Here is a 12651-nt window from a genome sequence, read left to right as displayed (position 1 = left end):
GCCATTAGCTCTGTTGCAGAAGGTCCATCCTCTGTATTTTTCTTCTTTTGGGCATTCCTCCTCTTAGTCATTTTGGTGGGAGATGACTGAACAGATGTAGCTGGATGTATCAACCATGGTGCTGTCAAGGTGCACCCTGGAACACTTTTGAGCAATCAGGATTCTCTGCCCAAAGGAGAGACAAAAGAAGAGAAAAAGAAAAAGAAATGAAAAGAAAAGAAAAGAGAGAGAGAGATAGAGAGACAGGAAAGAAAGGGAAGATGAAAGAGATGGTTCAGCCCAGATGGGCCCCAAGGTAAGATTTATGAAGTAGACAAACAAAAACAGACAAACAAAAATACTGATACAAGTATATGACAAGAGAAAAAAAAATATATGCAAATAAAGGATGAACCTCATCAAAAAGAACCTCAAGTGTAAGATTTATATGCTATCAGGACAAACACAGAAGCACAGAAACACTGGTGGAAGAAGAAGATGGGAGAGTGGTTATAAATTTTCAGTGTGTGTGAGGAAGGTTGTTTTGATTCTTCCTGGATGTATCTTGATATCTTTGTTAAAGGACTCAACTTTCCTAAGATAAAGGGGATTAAAAATTGGTTTACCTATAGGGGTAGTATTCATTGGGGATAGGGGATTACTTTGAAGTTTAACTCTATATGAATATTAGAGGATAAAAATTAAAAGGAATAAACTAGACTAAACTAAACTAAAATTTAAAAAAAAAAGGAATTCAAAAAAATGCAAAAGAAAAACATAGGTGTATGTATCATAAAGTTCAGGTTAGAAGGGTATTATGGAATTTGATGTACTGTACAGCTCACTGTGATGGTAAATAGGTTAAAAAATTATCTATGTGTTAAAAAAAAAAAAATGAACCAGAATAGTGGGAACGAGTGAAAAATAAAAGTTTTCCTATGATGTAGTGGTTGTTCTCTTGTAGTCCTTTTTTTTTTTTTTTTTCTTTCTTGGTTTGTTTTCTGGTGGAGGGGCCTGCTACGTGGGTTGTCAGTCAATGATGTTTTCTGAGTTAAGTCTTCCCGCCCCCCTCAAGGGGGTGGGCTCTGAGGAAACTGGGTTTTTTTTCAGGCTTTTGTTCTCTGGCAGTTTTTATGTTTGTTCACTTTTTTTTTTTCTCTCACCTTGACCGCTTTTGATGGTTTTTGTAGTTTTAGAGGAAAACAAACTGCACCCTGATCTCCCTCTCAGAGAGAAGCCTCAGTCTGGGTGCAGAGCCTAAATAGGTTCCCCCTTGGCGGCTGGCAGAGCAGGTTCCAAATTGCAGTCCCTGGGGACGCAGGATCTTTTGCTTGTACCCAAAGACAAGGTAGTGGCAGCTCTCTGGGAGTCGGTAAATATCCGACCACCAGAGAGGTTCCAAACAACAATCGCACACTGAGATTTTCCTGCTGGCCCGGGCTGGGAGTGCCTGGTCTTTAGGGTCTAAGAGTGCCAGGCTTGCGCGCACCTCTTTCAGGGGTGGCTATGGGTCGCATGCGCGTCTCAGGCACTGAGAACGGGGCGCAGGTCCGAAAGCACCAGGCTGGGCTTTTGCACACCTCTGTCAGGGGAGGGATTGGGACACATGTCTTAGGCTCTGAAACAATGGCGGGGGTCAAAGAGCACCGGCCAGGCCTTTGTAACTCTCTCAGGGGAGTATGAGGGAAGTGCGTCGGAATCTCAGGCTTTGTAGCAGGGCTCGCGTGTTCTGCCAACTGGTGAGGCTCCCATCCCCTCACAGGAGCTCGAACCCATGCATTCTCAGGTGCGCTGGTGGCTTAGGGACCAAGACCTGGTTTCTCCGCCACACTCTCTCTGCCTCAGTGCTGGGGAGGCTGTCCTGGGGCCGAGGACTTAAGCTCCTGTCCCTAGCCGCCCCGATTTCCTCAATTTCCCTTCGCAATCCTTTGCTCTTTTGCAGTGCTTTCAACCAGTCTCCAAGTTAATGCTGGTCCCCAGACACAGGGCACTCTCGCTCCTATTGGGGTATTACTTTCCAACCGGTCGCCTCTGGTGGCTCCCTCCCCCTTTTGTTTATCTTCCGATATCAGTCGCTGTTCCCACTCTGCTTTACCTGCCCACTGGCGTCTTCTCCCCCTGTAGAGTTCCAGACGTGTATAATTCTGATCTCGGGCTGATTTCATGGGTGGTCGGAGTTCTTTGGTAGGTAATCAGCTCACTTTGGGGTACCGGCTGAAAAGGCGCCTCCTCCTACTTCCCCACCATCTTGTCCCTCTACATAATTAGTTTTTGATATAGTGTTCAATGATTCATTAGTTACATATAACACCCAGTGCCCATCAGAACACGTGCCCTCCTTAATACTCATCATCCTGTTACCCCCCTTCCCCACATATCTCCCCTCGGAGACCCTCAGATTATTTCCCAGGGTCCATTGTCTCTTATGGTTCATCTCCTGCTTTGATTTCTCCCCCTTTGGATTTCCCTCCATTCCCCTATGGTCCTCCATGCTATTGCTTATGTTCCAAATATGAGTAAAACCATATGATAATTGTCTTTCTCTGCTTTACTTACTTCACTTAACGTAATCCCATCAAGTTCCATTCATGTTGTTGCAAATGGTGGGTATTCATCATTTCTGATGGCTGAGTAATATTCTATTGTATATATGAACTGCATCTTCTTTATCCATTCATCTGTTGAAGGGCATCTCAGCTCCTTCCACAGTTTTACTATTGTGGACATTGCTGCTATGAACATTAGGGTTCATATTCATTTTCTTTTCATCTGTATCTTTAGTATAAAGGGGTAAATATTTTTTACCCCTTTAGGGTAAATATTTAGTAGTGCAATTGCTGGGTCATAGGGTAACTCTCATCTTGAGGAATTCTGCTTTCCAGAGTAGTTGCACCACTTGCATTCCCACCAACAATGTAAGAGGGTTCCCCTTTCTTCATATCCACACCAACATTTGTTGTTTCCCGTCTTGTTAATTTTTGCCATTCTAACAGGTGTAAGGTGGCAACTAATTGTGGTTTTGATTTGTATTTTCCTGATGGCTAGTAATGCTGAGTATTTTTTCATGTGTCTGCTAGCCATTTGTATGTGTTCTTTGGAGAAGTGTCTGTTCATGTCTTCTGCCCATTTTTTTGACTGGGTTATTGGTTTTTTGGATGTTGAGTTTGAGAAGTTCTTTATAGATTTTGGATATCAGCCTTCTATCTGTAATGTCATTTGCAATATCTTCTCCCATTCCAAGGGCTGCCTCTTAGTCCATCTGATATCTTCAGTTAGTTTTCTGTTCACAAGCCAGCTGCTCAGAAAGGTCTTTATGACTACATTAATTGAAATAATACCAGGAAACTCTCTTACCTTGTATACCTCACTTTGTTTTTCACATAGATCTTATTAAATAAGCTATAGCTCTTGTATTACTTATTTATTGACTAAATTCTCTACCAGAGGGTAATCTAAATGAGGATACCTATTTCTTAGAATAGTATCTGACATTTAATAGGCAGTTAATGCTTTCAAAGTGGAAAAGTGAGTCAAATTCTCAAAATTCTTTGCAGAATTAAACAAAATATTATTGTAATTTAAAAATCTGTGGGCAGATTTACTTTCTAATAATCATTTCTCTTTTTTTCTAATTATTAGTGTCTTTTATTATTATTACCTTATTTATATATATTTTTAGGTACAAGTGTATTGCAAAAACAAATAGACAAAAATGAAATACTTTGAGGGAAGCATTAAAGAACTTATGATATGTAAATATTGGTAATTGGCTTTAGAAATTATAAATTGGTTTTTAAATCATTTCATTATAATGATAATGATTAATGGCAAATTATATAGTAATTAAATTAAACTCTGTGATAAATTTTTAAAATGCAAAAATCTTGAACAGCACTATGGACAATGTTTATTACTTTATAAGTACCTTAGAGTATCAAGATCTTCTTTTTCTTTTTATAATTTTCATATTACCCAACTTCTCAAAAATCAATATATATTAATTTATAATCAGAAGAAACAAGCAGAGCCATCACTATATATTCCTAGAAGAAATTTATAAAAAGGAAAATATAAAATAGCATTATCTTTATTGAATTTAACTTCCTGAAAAATATTAATTTTTCTGAGCCTATGTGTCAAATAATAGAAAATATATATTGGTTTCTGTCCCCAGTTCCTGATAGAGCTTCTAGAATCCCTGTAAATTCCTAAGTGATAAGAGCCCTAGGAGCATCTGTTGTTCTATTGTTCTGTTGTTCTGAGGTGACACTGGATGAGCTCCTGGATGCCTCCTGAATGGGGACCGGTCACCACAAAGACCAATCCATGATTAGAAGTTTGAAACTTTTATCCCCATATCCCATCTACCAGAAAAGAAAGAAGGGCTAACATTGGAGTTGATCATTGATCATGCTTATGTGAAGAATCTTCCATAAAAATCCCCAAAGTGCAGGGTCTAGGCTGGTGAACACCTCCACATAGGAAGGTTTACTTACCCCAACTGCACAGGGACTGAAGCCCCTGTGTTTGGGACCTTCCCAAACCTTACCCTATGCATCTCCTCATCTGGTTATTTGTCTGTATCCTTTATCATATCCCTTAATAAACTGTTAAATGAGTTTCTCTGAGTTCTGCGAGCCACTCTAGAAAATTAATCAAACCTGAAGAGGGAGTCATAGGAACTTCCAAATTGTAGCCAAACTGGACAGAAGATGTGAGTAACCTAGGATCCCACTACTTGTTATTGGTATCTGAGTTAGAGTGGAAGTCGTCTTGTGGAATGGAGCCCCACCCCATGGGATCTGATTCCATCTCTAGGTATTTAGCGCTAGAATTGATTCAAATTATAAAACATCCTATTAGCATCATGGAGAATCACTTGGTATGAAGGATAAACTTCTATACATTTAATAACTAGAAGTGTCAGAGGTGAAATGTTCTGAGTGAGTAAGTGAAAGAGACACACAGGAGAGAAGAAAAATAGGAGGCAAGAATAGAGAGACTAGGGCTTTCCTCTAGTATATCATGTAATTTGAAAAGTAAAATAGAAACAACTAAATTTCACTTGGATTCAAGGACATGTATACTGGTAAAGGAAAAATATTATTTACTGAAATAAAATTAGGGACTTAGAGGTATTTGAAAGGCTAGCTGGTAGATAATTTGTAGATGAAATCTCACAGCTTTAATCCCTTTCCTTTGGTAACATTATTAAAGACATAAAGAGGGATGCCTGGGTGGCTCATTTGGTTAAGCATCCGCCTTCAGCTTGTGTCATGATCCTGGAGTCCTGGGATCAAGCGCCACATTGGGTTCCTTGCTCCACTGGAAGCCTGCTTCTCCCTGCTTCTCTGTCTGCTGCTCCCCCTGCTTGTGCTCTCTCTTTTTCTATCAAATAAATAAATAAAATCTTTTAAAAATGACATAAAGTTTCTGATAATTTATGTTCAATTTTCTGTCTCTTGTGCTTGTTTTTTTGAGTTTGCAAATCACTTTCACACATAGCATCTCTTAATAACCTATAAGAAAGGTGGTCTTACTACTCCCCCCTCATGTTTGTCTGAAGAGAGTCAGAAAGACAAACCTGATGAGTAGATTGTTAGTTTCTAGTTGAATGCATAGTTCAAGCATTTTATTATTGGCTGTACACATTCTAGGACCTTTTTCTACTTACTTCTCTAGGTATTTCTAGTGCCTGGAGCATATTATTCAGGCAAGAAATAGGAAATAAATAAATAAGTGAAATAAAATGCCCTATTGTCCTATTTTGTACTTAAGGAAACTAGTAGATAGAGTCTAAAGAGCAGCATTTGGATTAGGCTTAAACTGATATTTGCCTGACCCCAAATTTAAGGCTTGTCATCTCAATTCTTTGTTGCTGTCTCTCAGAATGTGTGTATTTGTACAGGGGTGGTCTGAGGGGAGCAAAACAGAAAATGGCTAAAGAAACCCTAGGTAAACAAAGAAAAGGTATATGTTCAGTCCTTTTGAAATAATCCAAATGGTAATGTCCTCATTTGGTTTTAGCTTGAAAATCCAGTATGGCTTTTACAAACCAATTTCCTATTCTACATTGGCAATCAAGTACTTAATCTGTCACATGCTGTGAATTCAAATGGGCACATCTAAACTAAAATGCCATGCATTTTAACATTATTCCATCCCTACAAGTCTCTCTTCAGAATCATAGTAAACCAGAATTTCAATGAACAGAGACCCTGCATGAAAGTAATATGTTGGAATCTTTTTCTCTTTTAAAGTAGGTTTTGCATTGCTCAAATTGTCCTGTGTTGTATAATGGAAGTAATATCAAGTCACATCCATTCAATACAGATAATATTCAGGTTTATTACTCTTTTAAGAAAAAGAGAGCCTGCGCTTTCATACTGGCCATCACATGTGCAAACAATCACCAAGCAAATCTATTTCTTTGTACATCTCCATTGAAAGCGTAGTGATTACTAGATTTTACTGACTTTCAGAATCATCTCCTTGGAATTATAGTTTATCCACAAAGCCTTACCACTGACAGATAGATAAGCACTCTACAAACCAAAGAACACAATTAGACATCTATGATTAATCTTTCTGAACCATTTGTGTATTCTTAGTAACTACTGCTATTAGGGCATAAATACCAGCAATTTATTTTCAGTACATAATGACAAAAAGATATGTTATAAGACTATATGGGAAATATCAAACTAATTCCTGCTTACTTTATTTATTCCAAATGCATAAATGTGCTCGGTTTAGTGAACTGTTTATGGCTATTTGAAAAACATGAATTGACTTTTAACAAGGATTAATAAAGCATAGTAGAGCTCACATAAAGAAAGTAGATAACACTAAAACATAACTAAGATTATAACAGTTTTCAGGAATTTACTAATAATGTAAGACTAGAGAATAAAGGGGAAAAAAACAGCAATGGAACAATCATATGTGTAAATGATATCTTATTCTATTAATGTAACCAAGCAGTAATTTGTCTGCATGTCTCTCCCAACTTCTAGCTTTATAGAGTCATTTCCTCTCAGCCCACATGTAAATACTCTCAAGGGATTTATATTTCTACTAATTATCTCTTGCTCTGATTTTCTTCTTCTTCTTCTTTTTTAAATATCTCTTGCTGCACTTGTGATTATTTTCCTCTCTCTACCATGTACTGATGTAAATTAGGACACAGAACTTGTGTATTTAATTTTACAAAGCAATAACCAATGTGAGTCAATGGCATGTTTGTAGAATTTTTACTAGAAGATTGGATGTAATAACGAAGATTGTGCCACAAGAACACAGCAGAGAACAGAAAATGCACCCAACCGGTTAGAACTGAATTTTGAAATTAATGCTTCCTGATACCCTATAATGACTTCAACATCAAGAATTTCTCACTCTCCTGAATTATGTATTGAAAAAATATGAAATAATCTGTCTATCTATATATTTTCTAAGCTATACTTACTTATGATGAAAAAATGGCCTGCAGGTTTGGCTCATAAAGATCAAATCATTTTGTTCTTAATCGTGCCTGACCATGTCAATTGTGGGATAAGGATATGCATATTTTTATGTTCCTATCAGAACTCAATTTCAGATATATATTCATGTCTTAAGAATCCTGCAAAGATTGTATCAAAGTGACACTTTTTAAAAGATTTTATTTATTTGACAGAAAGTGAGAGAGAGAGAGAGAACATAAGCAGGTGGAGCAGAGGGACAGGGAGAAGCAGGCCCCCCACTGAGCAGGAAGCCCAACGTGGGACTTGATCCCCAGACCCTGGGATCATGACCTGGGCGGAAGACAGATACTTAACTGCCTGAACCACACAGGAGACCCTCAAAGTGAATTTTATAAACATTATGTTACCTGAGAGATCTGTAGTATTTAAAATATTAGTGGTTGGGGCACCTGGGTGGCTCAGTGGGTTAAAGCCTCTGCCTTCGGCTCAGGTAATGATCCCGGGGTCCTTGGATCGAGCCCCATGTCAGGCTCCCTGCTCAGTGGGGAGCCTACTTCCCCCTCTCTCTGCCTGTCTCTCTGCCTACTTGTGATCTCTGTTTGTCAGATAAATAAATAAAATCTTTAAAAAAATTGTGGCATATGATAAATTTTAGTTTAATAGAAATAATTGAGTACCTTTTAGGGATTTCTATTCTTTCCAATCAAATACATAACCATGGTTATCTTCTCTTACCAAATGATTAATTTTACTCTGAGTCTTTATCACTGAAGTGATTTTTCCACTGTAATATGCGAGCAGATGCCGTCCAAGGACAGAGGACATCTTATCATAATTAGGAAGATGTGTTAAAAGTCAGAGACATTAACTTGAACTGTTATTTTATATATTCAACAATGATTTGGCCAATACTCTTTAATGCTTTTTCCAATTTTTCTGCTTTATTTGCCTGGGAAAATGGCAACATGGGTCATTCTTAAGCACCTTAGGCTGTCTTGCTCAAAATCCAGTATAATAAACTCAACTATCCCCAGGTATTTATGAAGTAGTTCTTCTCTTAAAATTTGGTCTGTTCAAAGGACAACTCATTGTCTTCTCTCCAAATTCTTTTTTTTTTTTAACTTCCTATCTTAGTCACCAAATACAGTAATCTGAGGGTCATACTATATTATTCCTGCCACCTGATTTCTGAGAGAAAATTATACACCTCTAAGTGAAGAATGTCCCCTTTCTTGAAGGAGCACCAACAACACTGAGTCCATCTTGTTCATGCCCGTGTAATGATCTCCCTCAGGGTTACATGTTCTTGGTTCCTGGGAGGTTAATGTGTGCCCTGTCCCAAGTGCAAGAATATTTGTTCTGATCTCTAAATTGGTACATGAAAGGTGTCACTCTAGATAACTAGTAGAGATGACTGGCACACAGATAGCACCACTTGAGATAACTACTCTTTGAACTAAACCACAATGCCTCTTGCTCTACAAAACCTGTGGATTAAGCTCTGAATAGGGGTAGAGAATAGCTGCATAGCACCTGGATCATCTGTCACCTGATATCCCTCTTAGTTGTTCTGAATAAAACTCTGTAAGTGGGGAGCGCCTGGGTGGCTCCGTGGGTTAAAGCCTCTTCCTTCGGCTCAGGGCATGATTCCAGGGGCCTGGGATCAAGCCCACTTCAGGCTCTCTGCTCAGTGGGGAGCCTGCTTCCCTTCCTCTCTCTGCCTGCATCTCTGCTTACTTGTGATCTGTCAAATAAATAAATAAAAATCTTTATAAAAACAAAAACAAACAAACAAACAAAACACTCTGTAAATGGTGGTACACCTGGGGGGTTCAATTGGTTAAGCATCTGCCTTCAGCTCATGTCATGATCCCAGGGTCCTGGGGTGGAGCCCTGCATCTTGTCTCCCTGCTCAGGGAGGAGTCTGCTGCTGCTTCTCACTCTGCCCCTCCCCACCCACTATATTCTCTTTATCTCTCAAATAAATGAATAAAATCCTAAAAACAAAACAAAAAATAAACAAAATCTCTGTGTAAATAGTATGGAGTAGGTTGCTTTGTTTTTTGGTCTCAAATGCCTTCTCAGTCTAGGAGATGTTTTATTATCCCTCCTCCACCTTCTAATACTTGTCCAATATGGAATTGTTTCTTGTTAGTTCATGTTCTTATCATTTGTGACTTATATTAATGTGGAATGCCATTAAAATTGGGTTTCTTGCCTACAGTTATTTTGCTGTCAATTCATTTCTAGGCAGTAAATCTGACCCATTTCTAGGCAGTAAATCTGACCCTTAAAACCCTTAATCTGAAATCCAAATCCATGTCAGTGAAAATAACGCCCTTTAATGTGTCAGATTCTTTTCTTGCCGTGACTCCTATTCTGTTTCAGTGACACCAAACTTAGTTTCTCACATACCAATCACTTTACATACTTTTCTCACTGTTCTTAGAATACCTTCTTCCTCTCTTCCTGCTCTCTGTTTTAGCATATGACCCATTCAAAATTAAACTCAGATACTACTTTCTCTTGGAATCTTTACATACCATTATAATATCACTTCTCCATTATCAGTAAGTTCCTCTGCTCTTACGCACCACAGGTGTATTTCTAACCCTGCATAGTAATTGTGCTCATTTGTTTATCTTTCCCATCATAGTGTAAATTTTTTATGGTGTGGTTATCTTTTATGTCTTTACATCTGATGCCTATGCCAGTGTTTAGTGTATAATGAATAGGCCCTTAATAAATGTTTATTACTCTTAGTTATTTAGAGTAATTAAAATTAAAAATATAAGAGCATATGTCACCTAGATTACTGATATCTTAGAAAGATGAGTCAGATGTGAGGCAATACACTCCTTACTTTTAAGAACTATCCAATCTGGGCGCCTGGGTGGCTCAGTGGGTTAAGCCACTGCCTTCGGCTCAGGTCATGATCTCAGGGTCCTGGGATCGAGTCCTGCATCGGGCTCTCTGCTCAGCAGGGAGCTTGCTTCCTCCTCTCTCTCTCTCTGCCTGTCTCTCTGCCTACTTGTGATCTCTCTCTGTCAAATAAATAAATAAAATCTTAAAAAAAAAAAAGAACTATCCAATCTATCCAATCTAATGGAGGTTGGGGAATGAGTATATAAATTTTACTCATAGTAGTATATGAGTACATATAATTATATAATAAATTCTACATCCATGTAGAATAAATATGCTATCATAAAATTTCAGATAAAATGTTAGGTAAGTTCAGTGTAAGAGGAGAGAATCTCCATTTCATGGAGACTAGAATAATTTCATGGAGAAATTGAATGAGATAAGACTCCAAGGGAAAGAGGGGCCTTGCTAACCAATGTGAAGGGGTGGGGATGCATATCATTGCAAGGTGATCAGGCAAGAAAATCAGGGAATGTTTAGGCAGTATTGAATTCTCCAGTGTAGAAGAAGATTTAAGATTTAGTAAGAGATGATGTTGGAAAGAGGTTGGAAAGATGATGTTGAAAATGTATTGCATAGCGTTTGGTTGGAAGACTTGCCTGTGCAGATGGGCTACTGTTCTTTATTCAGAGCATTGATAAATCTTGGAAGCTTTTAAAGCAGTGTCTATAAGGGTATTTCTGCTTCATAATGGACTATATTGGTAAAGAAGCAAGGATATTTGAAAAAATAGAGAAATAGGTGGTACATGAAGAAAATTCAAGGCAGAAAGACAAGAGTTTTTCTTGGCTGGCAAAAGTACACAATGGAGTCAAGAAAATAACAGATGTAGAAAGATATCAAAGAGATCTGACAGTGAGTTTTTGGATCTCAGTTATGGGGGCTGAGGTTCACAATAACTCCAGCACCTTGTAGGAACTGACCAGTGTATCAAGATAAAGCCTCTGGCATGGTCAATAAAGTTAAGTTCCCAGTTACTAGAAATTAAAGTATAAGGAAAGAACATGAAGGTGCCAGACCTAGTAATGGGTTACAGATAAAAAGTGGGAAGGGGAAGGGGGCTAAGATTCATAAACTTATATGGGTGTCTTGAAACTCTTACTGTTGAACCAAGGAATTCAACAGAATCTGTAGTAAACTCTACAGACTATAGATACTTCCAACTATAAAGGGGTTCAAGCTGTTTTAAATATATCGGAATGTTTTATTTTATGAATAAAGATTTGATCTCTTTAATCCTTCCATTATCTAACAAAAGTCAACTCGATAAAAAAAAAGTACATAAGGTTTTTCCAAGAATGATAAATCACATATCCAATAAGTGTGTTACTTAAAAGTGATTTTTAAGATTATAGTTGATAAGTCATTGAATTCATTTCATAATAACCAATTTTTTTAGGAGAGTTCTCCAATCATCTACTGCTTAACATAGACCTAATGAGTCACTTCAAAACAGAGTCCTTCACTGTTTGAACACCTCTGTTGTAATTAGATTCATATGTACATTAAGACATGATGAGCACATATGACTTCAAATGCATGCTGGTTATATTTTCACTATAGGAATGTTATGTTATTTTTAAAATTCCATTTCTTTTTAAATATCCTTTACAAGGTGCATTAATATTCACATAGCTTTTTGGTTACTCCACACTATGGAACTATATTGGAAACACCACATATCCCTATTGCTTTAAATTATGATATTTAAATATATATTTATATAACATGAATATATATTTACATAGTGTGTGTATAAATATATGTGTGTGTATATATATATATATATATGTTTTTCCAACATTAGTAAATGTTCACGGTTATATACCTTCATGCATAATCATAATATAGAACATTCAGTCAACTCCATCACTATCTTGACCTGTGACAAACACTGAGAAGCTTTCTATTATTACCACTTTACCTTTTTCTAGAATTTTCTATAAATGGAATTATAGATTATACAGCATATAGTCTTTCAGTTGTTATAATGCTTTTGAGGTTCATTCAGATCTTGCACATCTCACTATTCCCATCCATACACAAAAAGTGGAACTCAACTTACATCTTTTACCTACACAAAAGTTAACTCCAAATGAGTCATAGGTGTATAAAATTGTAAAACTATAACTTTTATAAGAAAACATAGAAAAGAAAACACAATTTGACCTAAGTATAAATTAAGAATCCTTAATCAGGTTACTAGAAGAATGAAAAAATAATCTCTACAATGGGGGATATTTGAAAAAACACATATTGTCTAAAGCATTGTATCCAGAAT

Source organism: Neovison vison, chromosome 11 (assembly GCF_020171115.1).
Source record: "Neovison vison isolate M4711 chromosome 11, ASM_NN_V1, whole genome shotgun sequence".
Classification (NCBI taxonomy): Eukaryota; Metazoa; Chordata; class Mammalia; order Carnivora; family Mustelidae; genus Neogale; species Neogale vison.
The sequence above is the reverse complement of the archived record's forward strand: the minus strand, read 5'-3'. Positions refer to the sequence as shown.